Here is a 17,783-nt window from a genome sequence, read left to right as displayed (position 1 = left end):
TCTAGCACTCTGTTGGTGCAGCCTGCTATCCTGTGGTGGTGAAGCTGCTGATTACCATTATCGCCGCTACAGCGCGAACTATGGTGCAGTACGCTTGAGGAGCCGAGCAGCCGTCCTCTGCGAAGACATCCAGCCGATTACAGTTGCCCGCGGACGCTGTCACCCCTCCTTCCTCGACGCGCTGAAGAGAGCCGCCGCCTTTCTCGTGCAGAGAAATCCAGTCCCGGCGCTTCCGGTTTACCCTCGCGGGTGACTGGGATATCGAGAGAGACCCCTGAAGGAGATACCAATCCTCCATCATTCTATTCAGAGGTATGGTGTTGACTAAACCCTTAGGCGAGAATTCTTGAAACAAACCTTGGCAAAACCAACTTAACTTAAGCTACTTACTTGCTCCCCCTTTCACGTGTTAGGCTTAGGTCAGGCACACTGGGGTAGGCTTAGTTAGAAGCACCAGTTGAGTATGTTAGCCTAATGTATATATGACTGTATATATTGTTTCTGAGCAGCCCTTGAAAATTTAGGGGGGTTTCGTCAAGGGGGGGCCGAGAAAAAAGGGGGGTCCCAAAACGCGTTTTTCCCATGTTAATTTCCATAGGGCGTTTGGCCTCACTTTTAGCTCGAACGGCTGAATGGATTTGCACGAAACTTGGCAAAATTGTAGGGACTGTTAGCCCGATGTGCCTTTGCTGGGTCTCAATATATGTGCTCCAGTGGATTTTGAGAAATTAACGTTTAAAAAAATTTATATATCTGTGACAGCGTCCCAGATAGCGCTCCAGATCGCGTACTTTTCGCGTCACGGAGCTTTGCGAAGCGATGCTGATTGGCTCTCCGGTGTCTGTCAACATTCTAAACAGTCCGGTGCGGCCGCCATCTTGTCTCTCGGTAGGATCGAGAGACAAGAAGAGGTGAAAAACGAAGGGGGAATTTAATGAAAGGGGGCAAGGTAGACCCCTCTTGACCCCATAGGAATGATGTTGGGGTTATTAAAGGGTCCCGTGGGGAAAATAAAAAAAAATTGATTTTTCACAGTAGAAGCGCTTCCCGGATCGCGAACCGGGCCGCAAACTGGTAGCGAAACGGGAATTCGCCATTTTGTGTTTCGGTTAATTAAATTACAGGGTATAAGGGGGTACGGGAGACGTCTCCTGATCCCTTATGTTTTTTGAAGGTGGCTGAGGAGGCTCATATATGTTGATACATGTCTTCCAGCGGTTGTGCATGAGGGTTTTATTTTTTTTTGCTGCGTGACGTCTGTTAACGTTCGATTCGATGGAAATCAGGAAGTGTTGACCGCCATTTTGTTACTGCGAGTAAATATTTTATTTGTTATAAATAAATCATTATTGATAAACATTGTCTGCGCCATCTTGCCTTTTTTGCAATGCCACACTTTTGTCGAGCACAGCAGCTATTTTAGATGCCTTGACCAGACCCACTGTCTGCACCCTCGCAAGCATCTCCCCCACGCACTGGTCACTCCCGCTCTCTCTCTCATGCATGGGCCAGAAACCTCCTCCCATCTGCGCTGTTCTTCTCTGAGATTCAAATCCTGTGCCCGCCCGACACCTGCCTTTCACCCTATTCACTACTGCACCCTCTGACACTCCTCTTCCTCTGTGTCCGATTGTCCAGGCCCGTCCCAGGCTATCACCTAGCCCTGCAGATGTAGTTTATGGCCTCAACTGTAAAGAATCACCCCTCTTCAAAGAAGTTACAGTAGATCAAGGCCCCCACCCGATGAGATCCGTCACACTACATGCGTTCCTGCAATCTGATAACCATCCTGTATTGTGATTGGAGAGGGGATTCTCACTGTGAGGGTGTGTGGGACCGAGCCTGAAGCGGAAGATTCCAGGGACGCCTTTTTGTACATCAAAGTCTTTACAATTATGTGTCACATTAAAAATATATAGCACTCCAACAAAGTAGAAGGAAAATAACACTTTAATAACTTATAAATATATACATCGCAACAAAAACAGTAAACACCTTAAAACATTTTTTATTAAAACAGAAGCAACAATGGTTTATGACATGGGGAACAGTAGTGATATCCTGGGCGGGTGATGGAACTGGGTTTGTTAATGGAAAAACATCTACAGAGAAAACTATTGGTAAATTATACTTCTCCGGAAATTTTAAACTCACAAATGTTTCATTTGTGTAATCGTTTTATGAACATGTACATTAAAAAACTAAAAGAAATGCCAAGAACGTCCCATGTGAAAGTGAATCTTATCTGGCAATTTTTTTCTTTTCCTTATCATGAAAAGAAAGTTAAAGCCAGGTTCGTTACCTGCCTCATCTGCAAAAAAAAAACTCTTGAGAGGGACCGAAAAAAAATAGCGCTATGGTAATCATACCATGCATCGGCACATGGAGAGGTGGCACCCTCTTAATTATTCTAAAGCACAACTTCGAGATTTGGGTGATAACCCCCGACCGGCAAAAACATCCACCAATGACTTAGCAATAAGTGAGTCAGAGGCAAGGGAAACGGTCCCAAATCTGCAAAAGAACTTTGGGCAGATGAGATTGACTTGTGTAGCATGTGGAAAATTAATTTCATGCGGAGAGATCAGTATTACTTCAATAAATACAGTAATCAATGATGCATTAGAACTTAATATCAATTCATTTTCCGAACGTGTAATCAGTACCTGTCCCATGTCAATTCATTGTTCGAACGTATAATCAATACCCATCCCGGATCAATTCATTCGCCGAACATATAATCAGTAAAAAGTGCGACAAGTGCGACAAAATCATATCGATAATTCATTGTGAGCAAGTACCAAAAGTGTCGACAATTCTAACCTTCAATAAATACAGTAATCAACGATGCATTAGAACTTAATATCAATTCATTGTCCGAATGTGTAATCAGTACAAGTCCCATGTCAATTTATTGTTCGAACGTATAATCAATACCCATCCCGGATCAATTCATTGTCCGAACATATAATCAGTCTTATCCCATATCAATTCATGTGCTAAAAACAGCATACATATCTCATGATATCAAGGCTGAGCAATCGGGGCACAATAGTTTCATTTGTACCGGCGCCATTTTGGGTGAGGTCTGGAAGGTCCAAGTATAGTCAAAATGTCTCCACCAACTCGTGGTTGGACCGGGACCTCTTTCGGCAGTCCAAAAGTTTACGTTGAAGGGTAGTAGAGGGGACTGGCGACATGAACCATCAGTCAAAGAGGGGTGGGAGGCAAAAATCTCTCCTACCGGGTCATACTGGTGTCCCACCGGAACTGATCAAGTTGGTAGTCTTGCAGGATTTTGGTGATTTCAAGACTGAGGCCGGCGCCGGCATGAGCGCGCCGACGTCCCGCGGCTACGTCGTGGTCGTTCCGTGGGTGATCATGGCAGTCATTCCCCATCGGGGGTCGGGGGCCCCCGTGGCTCTTATAGAATCTTCAAAGTTGAGGAGAACGTTTCTGGATGCAGGACTCATTTTGTAGTTGAACTCAGAAGCGCCGTTGCACCGCAACATTGGACGAGACCCCCGCTGGGTGAGCGGAGCATCATTGCCTCGCAATAGTGGACGAGACCTTTTGTCGGGTGAGTGCAGCGTCGCTGCACCGCAAGAGTGGAGGAACCCTTTTGTTGGGTGAGTGCAGCGTCGCTGCATCGCAAGAGTGGACGAACCCTTTTGTTGGGTGAATGGAGCGTCGCTGCATCACAAGAGTGGAGGAACCCTTTTGTTGGGTGAGTGCAGCGTCGCTGCATCGCAAGAGTGGACGAACCCTTTTGTTGGGTGAGTGGAGCGTCGCTGCATCGCAAGAGTGGACGAACCCTTTTGTTGGGTGAGTGGAGCGTCGCTGTATCGCAAGAGTGGACGAACCCTTTTGTTGGGTGAGTGGAGCGTTGGGGTGCAGCTGAGGGGCCCCACCTGGGGGGGTGGGAGAGGCTCGTTCGCGCCGCCTCTCCCTCCCAGCGCACCCCACGCCGACACCTGGCATTGATATCCGTGATGTCCGGACCAGGCGATAAGAGGGGGGGGTCGGAGGCAGAGGCAAGACATCCCCCCCCGTGGCCTGCAGGGCGCCGCTTCAGGCCCGAACGGGGAGCTCATATCAAGCCGGGGCCAGACCAGGAGATACGGGGGGGGGGGGTCGGTGGCATATGCAAGACATCCCCCCCGTTGTCGCAGTCATTATCTAAGAAAGAAGAAGAATCCCGTCGGCCTTGGCTCCTCTCCTGGCCCACCTTACGGGATGACCTCCCCGGCCGACGGCTGCCAGCAGGACTCGCCCTACACGTGCCGAAGGCCTCGTCTTCCGGATGGGCGTAGCCACGAACCTGTTGCACTTCGGGAGTTTCCGGAATGGGGGTAGGTATCTGCTGATTTGTATTTATTTCATGTTACCGTTATTGGGCGTGGCGGGCGGTGGGACAGACATGCTTGGAGCAGTGGGGGGGGGGTGGCGGAGCTTAGCTACCTCGTGTCTGCCGTAACGTCAAGCTTGGCTTCTTTCACCATTTTCATGTTTCTTATTTCTAGCGAAGTCAAAAACTCATCAGAGGCCTACTGATTTTGTTCGATTTCTTTCCTTTCCTTTTCAAGTGTGTTTCATGCTAAAGTTTCTGTTTAACAGGATACAGGGATTACTTCGTATTTTACATATGTCTTCTTTATTAGGGGTTCTCTCCGGTTGAGTCAGATGATGTACCTCTAATAAATGGTCCGGGTGGAAGTAGTTTCTCAATCAGTGAGGAGTGACAGATTACAACGGGGGACAAAGGTCTGCATTACCCACCCTTCACTACTTGCAAAGACTAGACAGAATATTTCTATTCCACGTTATTTGCAAACAGAGAGTTCCTCGAAAGAACTATTCCTTGAACAATACATTTCCAGCCAATCAATCAATCAGGCATGACGGATTACAACGGGGGACAAAAGTCAGCATTACCTATCCTTCACTATCTGCAAAGGGAAACAGAATATTTCTATTCTTCTCTGTTTGTAGACAGGGAATATCTCAAACAGCAATAATCAATAAAAAAATAGTAGGATTATAACACTTTAATAACTTATAAAAATATACATCGCAACAAAAACAGTAAACACCTTAAAACATTTTTTATTAAAACAGAAGCAACAATGACAACTAACAGTAGTGATATCCTGGGCGGGTGATGGAACTGGGATTGTTAATGGAAAAAGATCTACAGAGAAAACTATTGGTGAATTATACTTCTCCGGAAATTTAAAACTCACAAATGTTTTATTTGTGTAATCGTTTCAGGTCAAACGGATTGTGGGACAATGTTCACAATGGAAGAGTCACCAAAAGGCATTTGGATCGATGTTGCAGCAGGCTGTCATGTATATAGTTATTTAATAAAACGTTTTACCCTGTTACTTTGCTGGTGTGTTGTATATATTTATAATATTTGCATAGGGTTTGTCGTTATTTTGGGTGGGGTGGGGTGGGCGGCGGAGTCGAGCTGTCTTGCAGCCATCATGGTGTGGAGCTAATTTCATCTTACTAGTTTCGTATTTCTCATGAGGGGTTGTTCTTAATGTTTCTATTTTAGCGAGGTCAAAAACAGATCCCATTAGTGGCCTACTGATTTTGCTCGATTCCTTTTTTTTTTTTTAAACTATTTTTCACTATCTGCAAAGACTAAACAGAGTATTGCGACTCTGTGCTTGTTTGTAAATACAGAATGAACCAAAGAGAACCAATTCTAAAACAGTAAATGCTTGGATAGCAATCAATCAAATAGAGAGAGAAGCAGGCACGACGGATTACAACGGGGGCAAAGGCCTGCGTTAACTACCCTTCACTATCTGCAAAGAGAGAGTACTGGTAAGAGAAAAGAGGGGGGGAGGGGGGGCAGCGTTCAAAGCACATCAGCGTGCATAAACACGAAAATGTTTTTACGTATCATGTACTTGACATTTGACAGCATTTGATATTTGGTATTAAAAAACATTGAAATTCACAGAAAAAAACATAGGTTTTAGGCCATATATAGTTAGGGATTTGCATTTACAAAACCTTATTTTACTCGCATAAAACCATTGAAATTCGCATATATAGTTAAATGCGCTAACTATATATCGCGCACCCGCAATCCACTGCTGATGATGTCACATATTACATCATTCATGACATGGTCAGTGACATCACTGATGACATCATTCATGTGATAATACGATGAACCTCTTCAGACTCTAATATAACCTTAGATACACTCAGGGTAAACAGACACTCACAGACTGTCACTCATCCATGGAGTTACTCATACACCTAGTCAGTCATGCACTGAATCAATCACACCTCCATATCCTCAACTATACAGTTATACACACCTTACTTATTCAAACATATACTAACACATATTTACTCTTTTATACAATCCCTGATACAAGTTCACAATGATCCATACAGCCACTCACACATTCACTGGCTCTTATGCACAGTAATTTATATATGTGAACTCTCACATGTACTGTGTTTTACATATGTACTTACTTTGACATGTAGCACTGAGATATCCATTCACTCACCAATACACTCGTACACAGTCAACCAGCCATACAGCTGTTTCCACATGCAGTTTTGAACCCATAGATCGAGTGAATAAACTGTTCACACATGTATGCACAGAGTCACACACCTCCCAGCCACCCCCACACACACACTCACTCTCCCATACAAATACTTGGACAACCAATCAATAACCCATACAGTTACTCATATAGCTACTGATCAACACATGCAGCAGTTCATAGAACAACAGATATAATGATGCACAAATTAAGATAGTTTAGTCACTAACCCATGCACTCAGTGAGACACATTTAATCACTCTCTCATACAGTCAGTCATGCACCTACTAAATCCTTCATCCAGACACTTATACATCCACTCATTCTTCAATATGTAAGACATATTTTACCTTTACAGAAACAGACAGCCACTTGATGATGTCATCAGTGATGTCACTGACCATGTCATGAATGATGTAATATGTGACATCATCAGCAGTGGATTGCGGGTGCGCGATATATAGTTAGCGCATCTAACTATATATGCGAATTTCAATGGTTTTATGCGAGTAAAATAAGGTTTTGTAAATGCAAATCCCTAACTATATATGGCCTAAAACCTATGGTTTTTTCTGTGAATATATATATATATATATATATATATCTATACTACTATTATAAAGGAAGAACTTTGAAACTTTGAGGCGGGTAACCTCGGGAACCACAGCGCCAATCCACACACCCGATACATTGTTGTAATCGTCAGGGTGTGCAGATGGGCATAGGCTATATAAACGTAATAAATATACGTTATTTAAAAAATGTCCTGAAAAAAAGTAGTCCCTTGGAAGAAGGGCCGGCCGCGATGTGCGTGCCCGACGTGAGGAGCGCGGGGAGGAGCGGCGTCCAGGAGCGTGAGGAGGACCGGCGGACATGGCACGGGGAGGAGTGGTGAGGGGTGAGGAGCGGCGGAGAGGCGGTGAGGAGCGGTGGACAGGCGTGGAGGAGCGGCGGACAGGCGAGGAGGAGTGGTGAGCAGCGGATGAAAGAGGGTATTTATTTATTTAGGAGCGGTGAGCGGCGGAAAAATGAAGCAAAAATGAAAATCGTGAGCTACAGGAAGCAAACGGAGCATTACAAATGTGAGCCAAACGGTGCATTACAGGAGGAAAAAGTTACGTGTGCAGGTTACAAAAGCGTAGAAAGTAAACATAGAGGTATAGAAGGAAAAAGTGGCGTGTGCAAGTAGCAAGAGGAAGCAAACGGAGCATTAAAAAAGTGTGCCAAACGGCGCCAAACGGTGCATTACAGGAGGAAAAAGTTACGTGTGCAGGTTACAAAAGCGTACAAAGTAAACATAGAGGTATAATACTGCATATATGGAGGAAGGCTCCGGGGGACCCACGGACAACGTCGGGGCGGCGGGAGCCCTGAAACCTAATTGCTCCCGGACAACGTCGGGACGGGCTGCTAGTATATATATATATATATATATATATATATATATATATATATATATATTCACTGAAAAAACCATAGGTTTCACACCAGTTATAGTTAGGAATTAGCATTTAAAAAACCTATTAAATTCACTGACAAAACCAGTTATAGTTAGCTGGAAATTTTACTGATATAAAACCAATGAAATTCCACGTTATAGTTAGTTGGACTCACTATAACTTGCGCGTGCAATGCACTGCTGATGACGTCACATTTTACATCACTCATGACATGGTCAGTGACATCACTCATGACATCACTGATGACACCATCCAGTGAATATGTGTCTTTCTGAAAAAAAAATATTAGTGAGTAATGTTTAAATATTTAAATATATATATTATTGTTTCACTTTGTTTATAAGTGGCTACATGTGTTGGTAAGTAGCTACATGCGTATGTATATGGGTTATTAGATGTTTCTCTTAGTATCAGTATGAGTGTCTATATGGTTTGGTGGGGGTATTACTTAGCACATAGATGCATGAGTGACTGACTCGCTGTTTGTATGTGTTTTGAAGACAGCATATGTGCAGGACTGTATGGATGGATGAGTGTGTATATGTGTTTGTTAGTGAGTGAATGACTGTCTCACTAGTGTCTTTATCAGTAACTACATATGTTTTAATCTAGTATATGTGAATATTGATGTATATAAGTGAGTATATGTGAGAGTAAGAGATTGTAAGAGTTCCTGTTTAAATAAGTATGTGTTTCTATAAGTGATTGTTTAAGAGAATAAATATGTGTAATTTTCAATACAAGTAAGGTGGAAGTGTGTGTATAACTCTATATTCAAATAAATGGATGTTCAATAGTTTATTTGCACGTGTGAGTATGTGTGTGAGTAACTTTTGGATGACTGTCGGTGTGTAACAGGATGTATAGGTGTATCACTTCATATGATAAGTGAGTATATGTATGAGTGACTATATAGAACTGTTGGTGAATGACTGGATGTGCATATAGATGGTGGAATTACTGAATTGCTTGTTGTAACTGATATGGGTATCTCCATTTTTTTTTAAATTTCAGTTTCTATTTTTGAATATGTGTTTCAAGGGTTACATTACAGTGAAAGGAGGTCTGTCACTATGTCACAAGGATGGTGTCATCAGTGATGTCATGAGTGATGTCACTGACCATGTCATGAGTGATGTAAAATGTGACGTCATCAGCAGTGCATTGCACGCGCAAGTTATAGTGAGTCCAACTAACTATAACGTGGAATTTCATTGGTTTTATATCAGTAAAATTTCCAGCTAACTATAACTGGTTTTGTCAGTGAATTTAATAGGTTTTTTAAATGCTAATTCCTAACTATAACTGGTGTGAAACCTATGGTTTTTTCAGTGAATTTCAAAGGTTTTTTAAATGCTAATTCCTAACTATAACTGGTGTGAAACCTGTGGTTTTTTCAGTGAATTTCAAAGGTTTTTTTAATGCTAATTCCTAACTATATAAGACCTGAAAGCCCACCAGGAATCTCCAGTATGCGCCAGGGGACTGCATTGCAGAGAGGTGTAATGAAGCCACAACCCTTTTTACACCTCTCTGCAACGCAGCCCCCGTGCATGTTTGAAGAGGGGAAACTAATTCCCCTTGCATACTGGGGGCCCCTGGGGGCCTATTAGCCCACCTGGAACCTCCAGTATGCGCCTGGGGCTGCATTGCAGAGGTGTAATGAGACTATGCCCCTTGTTACACCTCTCTGCAACGCAGCCCACTGCCGCGTTTGCAGAGGGGGAACTAATTCCCCTTGCATACTGGGGGTCCCTGGGGTCAACTAGTCCACCAGGAGCCTCCAGTATGCACGAGGGAGCTGCATTGCAGAGAAGTGTAATGAGGCCACACCCTTGTTACACCTCTCTGCAATGCAGGCCACTGGCGCCTTTGCAGAGGGGGGACTAATTCCCCTTGCATACTGGGGGTCCCTGGATCATATCTGCCCAAACACCGATATTCCGAACGATTGTAAATGACTTTTCTTGAGAAACATTTGGATTTGGATTATCATGTCCTATACTTTGGAATTTTTGAAAGACTGACTTTGAGGATGCTATAAATTACTCAAGTCTGCCCGAATTGTGTGGGTAAAATTGATACCTAGTCACTTTTAATAAGAATATACTTATGTCTCGTCTAACATTTGGAAGAAATATCTAGTTATATGACAACGGGATACCGACATAACTTGAAGGAAATAAGAACGCCCTGAAGAAGTTCTGTTGTACAGAACGAAACGTTTCGGCTGGCTGTGGTACATAAACTTAAGGAAAATAAAAGCATTTGAATATACGCCAAGATTCAGCGCTTCAATAAGTACTCTAAGTGATATGATTTGATTGGACTCATTGTGAAAGTGGTGCTGTGCCAAACTTTGGAATATTCTCCACTACTCTCTACTACTTACTCTCTCCCACTCTCTACTACTCACTCTCTACTGCTCTCTACTACTCACTCTACTACTTACTCTCTACTACTCTCTACTACTCAGTCTCTACTACTCACTCTCTACTACTCTCTACTACTCACTCTACTATTCACTCTACTACTCTCTACTACTCACTCTGCTACTCTCTCTACTGCTCTCTACTACTCTCTACTACTCACTCTCTACTCTCTATTACTCACTCTCTACTCCTCTACCTCTCTACCTCTACCTCTCTACCTCTCTCTACACGCACACATATAGACATATATGCATATATATATGTGCATATGCATTTATATATATGTATGTGTATATATAAAAAAAACAACTAAACATTTTTTTTTCTAATCAGCTACTTTTAAAACTGTCATTCTTTTTCCCCATGGTACACTCCCCGGTACGCTTACCGGTGCGCGTACCGGGCGCTCACCCCGCGAAAATCAAAAATTTTTTTTTTTTTTTTTTTGCCCCGTGGGGCCCTTTTATGGCCCCCACATCAAACCTAGGGGGTCAAGGGGGGTCTACTCTGCCCCCTTATGGTCATTTCCCCCTTTGTTTTGGCCACCTCTTGTGTCTCGATCCTACCGAGACACAAGATGGCGGCCGCTCCGGACTGTTTAGAATGTTTACAGACCCCCCAGAGCCAATCAGCTTTCTCCGCGCAAGTCGCGTGACGCGCCCGGTGCGCGTACCGGGCGCTCACCCCGCGAAAATCAAAATTTTTTTTAATTTTTTTTTTGCCCCGTGGGGCCCTTTTATGGCCCCCACATCAAACCTAGGGGGTCAAGGGGGGTCTACTCTGCCCCCTTATGGTCATTTCCCCCTTTGTTTTGGCCACCTCTTGTGTCTCGATCCTACCGAGACACAAGATGGCGGCCGCTCCGGACTGTTTAGAATGTTTACAGACACCCCAGAGCCAATCAGCTTTCTCCGCGCAAGTCGCGTGACGCGCCCGGTGCGCGTACCGGTGCGCTTACCGGAGCGCTGCTATAGATATATATATTTTTTTGAACCTTAATTACTCAAAATCCACTGGAGCACATATCTTGAGACATAGCAAAGGCACATCGGGCTACCAGTCCCTACAATTTTGCCAAGTTTGGTGGAAATCCATTCAGCCGTTCGGGCTAAAAGTGAAATCGACCGCCCTATGGAAATTAACATGGGGAAAACGCGTTTTGGGACCCCCCTTTTATCTCGGCCCCCGCTTGACGAATCCCCCCCAAACTTTCAGGGAAGGACCGGACCGCCATGAGACCATTTTCCTGAAAATTTCAGGCAGATTCGTCAACCGGCGCCAAAGTTATTCAAAATAGAATGTTGAGATTTAACATTGAAAATTATCCTAACTATAACTACCTACTGGCGACCGCCAGTAGGTAATATGTATATATATATATATATATATATATATATATATATATATAATTCGAAAAGGTTGCCCCTGTAAGAGAATCCACTACGCAAATTTTCTTGCTTCCATTTTAATGGACTCCGCCTGCTTGTAAATTGCAGCGTGTTTCCCACTTCTTTTAAAGTTCTTAATGCACAACTCCAGACGCGTTTCAAGAAATCCTGTTCTCTTTGTCCATGGTTCTGTGCTTGACTGCTAAAGTTCCTCTCTTGCTTCTTTGCACTTTAAAAAGTCCTGCCCTTTAGGGCGTGACTCCTGGCATCTTGGGACTCGTAGTGCTTAGCAGTTAAACTCTTCGTGAGTGAAAGGAGCATTAACACATAGTTCACAATTATTTCCCAAGTGGGTGGAAGGGGTTGCACAACTCAGCATCCTACTTTGCTTTCCCACGAAGTCCGGAATATTTGCATCCATTTCGCGCTTTCTCCTGCTTGGAGCAGCGCTGGTCTGCCGTTCAGGCAGCGGGATCCTCTTGCGGCCGGACAAAGCCGCTAACATTAATTCGAAAAGGTTGCCCCTGTGAGAGAATCCACTACGCAAATTTTCTTGCTTCCATTTTAATGGACTCCCTCTGCTTGTAAATTGCAGCGTGTTTCCCACTTTTTTTAAAGTTCTTAATGCACAACTCCAGACGCGTTTCAAGAACTCCTGTTCTCTTTGTCAATGGTTCTGTGCTTGACCCCCTTCCACCCACTTGGGAAATAATTGTGAACTATGTGTTAATGCTCCTTTCACTCACGAAGAGTTTAACTGCTAAGCAGTTAAACTCTAAACAGGAGTTCTTGAAACGCGTCTGGAGTTGTGCATTAAGAACTTTAAAAGAAGTGGAAAACACGCTGCAATTTACAAGCAGGCGGAGTCCATTAAAATGGAAGCAAGAAAATTTGCGTAGTGGATTCTCTCACAGGGCAACCTTTTCGAATTTATATATATATATATATATATATATATATATATATATATATATAGATATATATATATAGATATATTACCTACTGGCGATAGCCAGTAGGTATATATAGTTAGGATTAATTCTCTATGGAACTTTTGAAAATTCTATGTCTAATAACTTTGGCGTTTGTGGACGGAATCGGCTGAAAGTTTCAGGAAAATGGCACATTTTGTTTCTGAGCAGCCCTCGAAAATTTGGGGGGGTTTCGTCAAGGGGGGGCCGAGAAAAAAGGGGGGTCCCAAAACGCGTTTTTCCCATGTTAATTTCCATAGGGCGTTTGGCCTCACTTTTAGCTCGAACGGCTGAATGGATTTGCACGAAACTTGGCAAAATTGTAGGGACTGTTAGCCCGATGTGCCTTTGCTGGGTCTCAATATATGTGCTCCAGTGGATTTTGAGAAATTAACGTTTTAAAAAATTAATATATCTGTGACAGCGTCCCAGATAGCGCTCCAGATCGCGTACTTTTCGCGTCACGGAGCTTTGCGAAGCGATGCTGATTGGCTCTCCGGTGTCTGTCAACATTCTAAACAGTCCGGTGCGGCCGCCATCTTGTCTCTCGGTAGGATCGAGAGACAAGAAGAGGTGAAAAACGAAGGGGGAATTTAATGAAAGGGGGCAAGGTAGACCCCTCTTGACCCCCTAGGAATGATGTTGGGGTTATTAAAGGGTCCCGTGGGGAAAATAAAAAAAAATTGATTTTTCACGGTAGAAGCGCTTCCCGGATCGCGAACCGGGCGGCAAACTGGTAGCGAAACGGGAATTCGCCATTTTGTGTTTCGGTTTAATTAAATTACAGGGTATAAGGAGGTACGGGGGACGTATCCTGATCCCTTATGTTTTTTGAGGGTGGCTGAGGAGGCTCATATATGTTGATACATGTCTTCCAGCGGTTGTGCGTGAGGGTTTTATTTTTTTTGCTGCGTGACGTCTGTTAACGTTCGATTCGATGGAAATCAGGAAGTGTTGACCGCCATTTTGTCACTGCGAGTAAATATTTTATTTGTTATAAATAAATCATTATTGATAAACATTGTCTGCGCCATCTTGCCTTTTTTGCAATGCCACACTTTTGCGAGCACAGCAGCTATTTTAGATGCCTTGACCAGACCCACTGTCTGCACCCTCGCAAGCATCTCCCCCACGCACTGGTCACTCCCGCTCTCTCTCTCATGCATGGGCCAGAAACCTCCTCCCATCTGCGCTGTTCTTCTCTGAGAATCACACCCTGTGCCCGCCCGACACCTGCCTTTCACCCTATTCACTACTGCACCCTCTGACACTCCTCTTCCTCTGTGTCCGATTGTCCAGGCCCGTCCCAGGCTATCACCTAGCCCTGCAGATGTAGTTTATGGCCTCAACTGTAAAGAATCACCCCTCTTCAAAGAAGTTACAGTAGATCAAGGCCCCCACCCGATGAGATCCGTCACACTACACGCGTTCCTGCAATCTGATAACCATCCTGTATTGTGATTGGAGAGGGGATTCTCACTGTGAGGGTGTGTGGGACCGAGCCTGAAGCGGAAGATTCCAGGGATGCCTTTTTGTACATCAAAGTCTTTACAATTATGTGTCACATTAAAAATATATAGCACTCCAACAAAGTAGAAGGAAAATAACACTTTAATAACTTATAAATATATACATCGCAACAAAAACAGTAAACACCTTAAAACATTTTTTATTAAAACAGAAGCAACAATGGTTTATGACATGGGGAACAGTAGTGATATCCTGGGCGGGTGATGGAACTGGGTTTGTTAATGGAAAAACATCTACAGAGAAAACTATTGGTAAATTATACTTCTCCGGAAATTTTAAACTCACAAATGTTTCATTTGTGTAATCGTTTTATGAACATGTACATTAAAAAACTAAAAGAAATGCCAAGAACGTCCCATGTGAAAGTGAATCTTATCTGGCAATTTTTTTCTTTTCCTTCTCATGAAAAGAAAGTTAAAGCCAGGTTCGTTACCTGCCTCATCTGCAAAAAAAAAACTCTCGAGAGGGACCGAAAAAAAATAGCGCTATGGTAATCATACCATGCATCAGCACATGGAGAGGTGGCACCCTCTTAATTATTCTAAAGCACAACTTCGAGATTTGGGTGATAACCCCCGACCGGCAAAAACATCCACCAATGACTTAGCAATAAGTGAGTCAGAGGCAAGGGAAACGGTCCCAAATCTGCAAAAGAACTTTGGGCAGATGAGATTGACTTGTGTAGCATGTGGAAAATTAATTTCATGCGGAGAGATCAGTATTACTTCAATAAATACAGTAATCAATGATGCATTAGAACTTAATATCAATTCATTTTCCGAACGTGTAATCAGTACCTGTCCCATGTCAATTCATTGTTCGAACGTATAATCAATACCCATCCCGGATCAATTCATTGTCCGAACATATAATCAGTAAAAAGTGCGACAAGTGCGACAAAATCATATCGATAATTCATTGTGAGCAAGTACCAAAAGTGTCGACAATTCTAACCTTCAATAAATACAGTAATCAACGATGCATTAGAACTTAATATCAATTCATTGTCCGAATGTGTAATCAGTACAAGTCCCATGTCAATTTATTGTTCGAACGTATAATCAATACCCATCCCGGATCAATTCATTGTCCGAACATATAATCAGTCTTATCCCATATCAATTCATGTGCTAAAAACTGCATACATATCTCATGATATCAAGGCTGAGCAATCGGGGCACAATAGTTTCATTTGTACCGGCGCCATTTTGGGTGAGGTCTGGAAGGTCCAAGTATAGTCAAAATGTCTCCACCAACTCGTGGTTGGACCGGGACCTCTTTCGGCAGTCCAAAAGTTTACGTTGAAGGGTAGTAGAGGGGACTGGCGACATGAACCATCAGTCAAAGAGGGGTGGGAGGCAAAAATCTCTCCTACCGGGTCATACTGGTGTCCCACCGGAACTGATCAAGTTGGTAGTCTTGCAGGATTTTGGTGATTTCAAGACTGAGGCCGGCGCAGGCATGAGCGCGCCGACGTCCCGCGGCTACGTCGTGGTCGTTCCGTGGGTGATCATGGCAGTCATTCCCCATCGGGGGTCGGGGGCCCCCGTGGCTCTTATAGAATCTTCAAAGTTGAGGAGAACGTTTCTGGATGCAGGACTCATTTTGTAGTTGAACTCAGAAGCGCCATTGCACCGCAACAGTGGACGAGACCCCCGCTGGGTGAGCGGAGCATCATTGCTTCGCAATAGTGGACGAGACCTTTTGTCGGGTGAGTGCAGCGTCGCTGCATCGCAAGAGTGGAGGAACCCTTTTGTTGGGTGAGTGCAGCGTCGCTGCATCGCAAGAGTGGACGAACCCTTTTGTTGGGTGAGTGGAGCGTCGCTGCATCGCAAGAGTGGACGAACCCTTTTGTTGGGTGAGTGGAGCGTCGCTGTATCGCAAGAGTGGACAAACCCTTTTGTTGGGTGAGTGGAGCGTTGGGGGTGCAGCTGAGGGGCCCCCACCTGGGGGGGTGGGAGAGGCTCGTTCGCGCCGCCTCTCCCTCCCAGCGCACCCCACGCCGACACCTGGCATTGATATCCGTGATGTCCGGACCAGGCGATAAGAGGGGGGGGGGGTCGGAGGCAGAGGCAAGACATCCCTCCCGTGGCTGCAGGGCGCCGCTTCAGGCCCGAACGGGGAGCTCATATCAAGCCGGGGCCAGACGAGGAGATACGAGGGGGGGGGTCGGTAGCATATGCAAGACATCCCCCCCGTTGTCGCAGTCATTATCTAAGAAAGAAGAAGAATCCCGTCGGCCTCGGCTCCTCTCCTGGCCCACCTTACGGGATGACCTCCCCGGCCGACGGCTGCCAGCAGGACTCGCCCTACACGTGCCGAAGGCCTCGTCTTCCGGATGGGCGTAGCCGCGAACCTGTTGCACTTCGGGAGTTTCCGGAATGGGGGTAGGTATCTTCTGATTTGTATTTATTTCATGTTACCGTTATTGGGCGTGGCGGGCGGTGGGACAGACATGCTTGGAGCAGTGGGGGGGGGGGTGGCGGAGCCTAGCTACCTCGTGGCTGCCGTAACGTCAAGCTTGGCTTCTTTCACCATTTTCATGTTTCTTATTTCTAGCGAAGTCAAAAACTCATCAGAGGCCTACTGATTTTGTTCGATTTCTTTCCTTTCCTTTTCAAGTGTGTTTCATGCTAAAGTTTCTGTTTAACAGGATACAGGGATTACTTCGTATTTTACATATGTCTTCTTTATTAGGGGTTCTCTCCGGTTAAGTCAGATGATGTACCTCTAATAAATGGTCCGGGTGGAAGTAGTTTCTCAATCAGTGGGGAGTGACAGATTACAACGGGGGACAAAGGTCCGCATTACCCACCCTTCACTACTTGCAAAGACTAGACAGAATATTTCTATTCCACGTTATTTGCAAACAGAGTTCCTCGAAAGAACTATTCCTTGAACAATAAATTTCCAGCCAGTCAATCAATCAGGCATGACGGATTACAACGGGGGACAAAAGTCCGCATTACCTATCCTTCACTATCTGCAAAGGGAGACAGAATATTTCTATTCTTCTCTGTTTGTAGACAGGGAATATCTCAAACAGCAATAATCGATAAAAAAAATAGTAGGATTATAACACTTTAATAACTTATAAATATATACATCGCAACAAAAACAGTAAACACCTTAAAACATTTTTTATTAAAACAGAAGCAACAATGACAACTAACAGTAGTGATATCCTGGGCGGGTGATGGAACTGGGATTTTAATGGAAAAAGATCTACAGAGAAAACTATTGGTGAATTATACTTCTCCGGAAATTTAAAACTCACAAATGTTTTATTTGTGTAATCGTTTCAGGTCAAACGGATTGTGGGACAATGTTCACAATGGAAGAGTCACCAAAAGGCATTTGGATCGATGTTGCAGCAGGCTGTCATGTATATAGTTATTTAATAAAACGTTTTACCCTG

General features: G+C 44.2%; 1 protein-coding gene across 1 annotated transcript in view; it reads left to right on the top strand.

The window, feature by feature from the left end:
• LOC147748871 (uncharacterized) overlaps positions 1-17,783 on the top strand; it is a 1,009,512-nt gene that overhangs the window by 818,323 nt on the left and 173,406 nt on the right. The window lies entirely within an intron of this gene.

This window comes from Lissotriton vulgaris, chromosome 1_1, assembly GCF_964263255.1.
Source record: "Lissotriton vulgaris chromosome 1_1, aLisVul1.2, whole genome shotgun sequence".
In the NCBI taxonomy this organism is placed as follows: domain Eukaryota; kingdom Metazoa; phylum Chordata; class Amphibia; order Caudata; family Salamandridae; genus Lissotriton; species Lissotriton vulgaris.
Note: the sequence above shows the minus strand (reverse complement) of the source record. Positions and strands in the feature narration are given on the sequence as shown.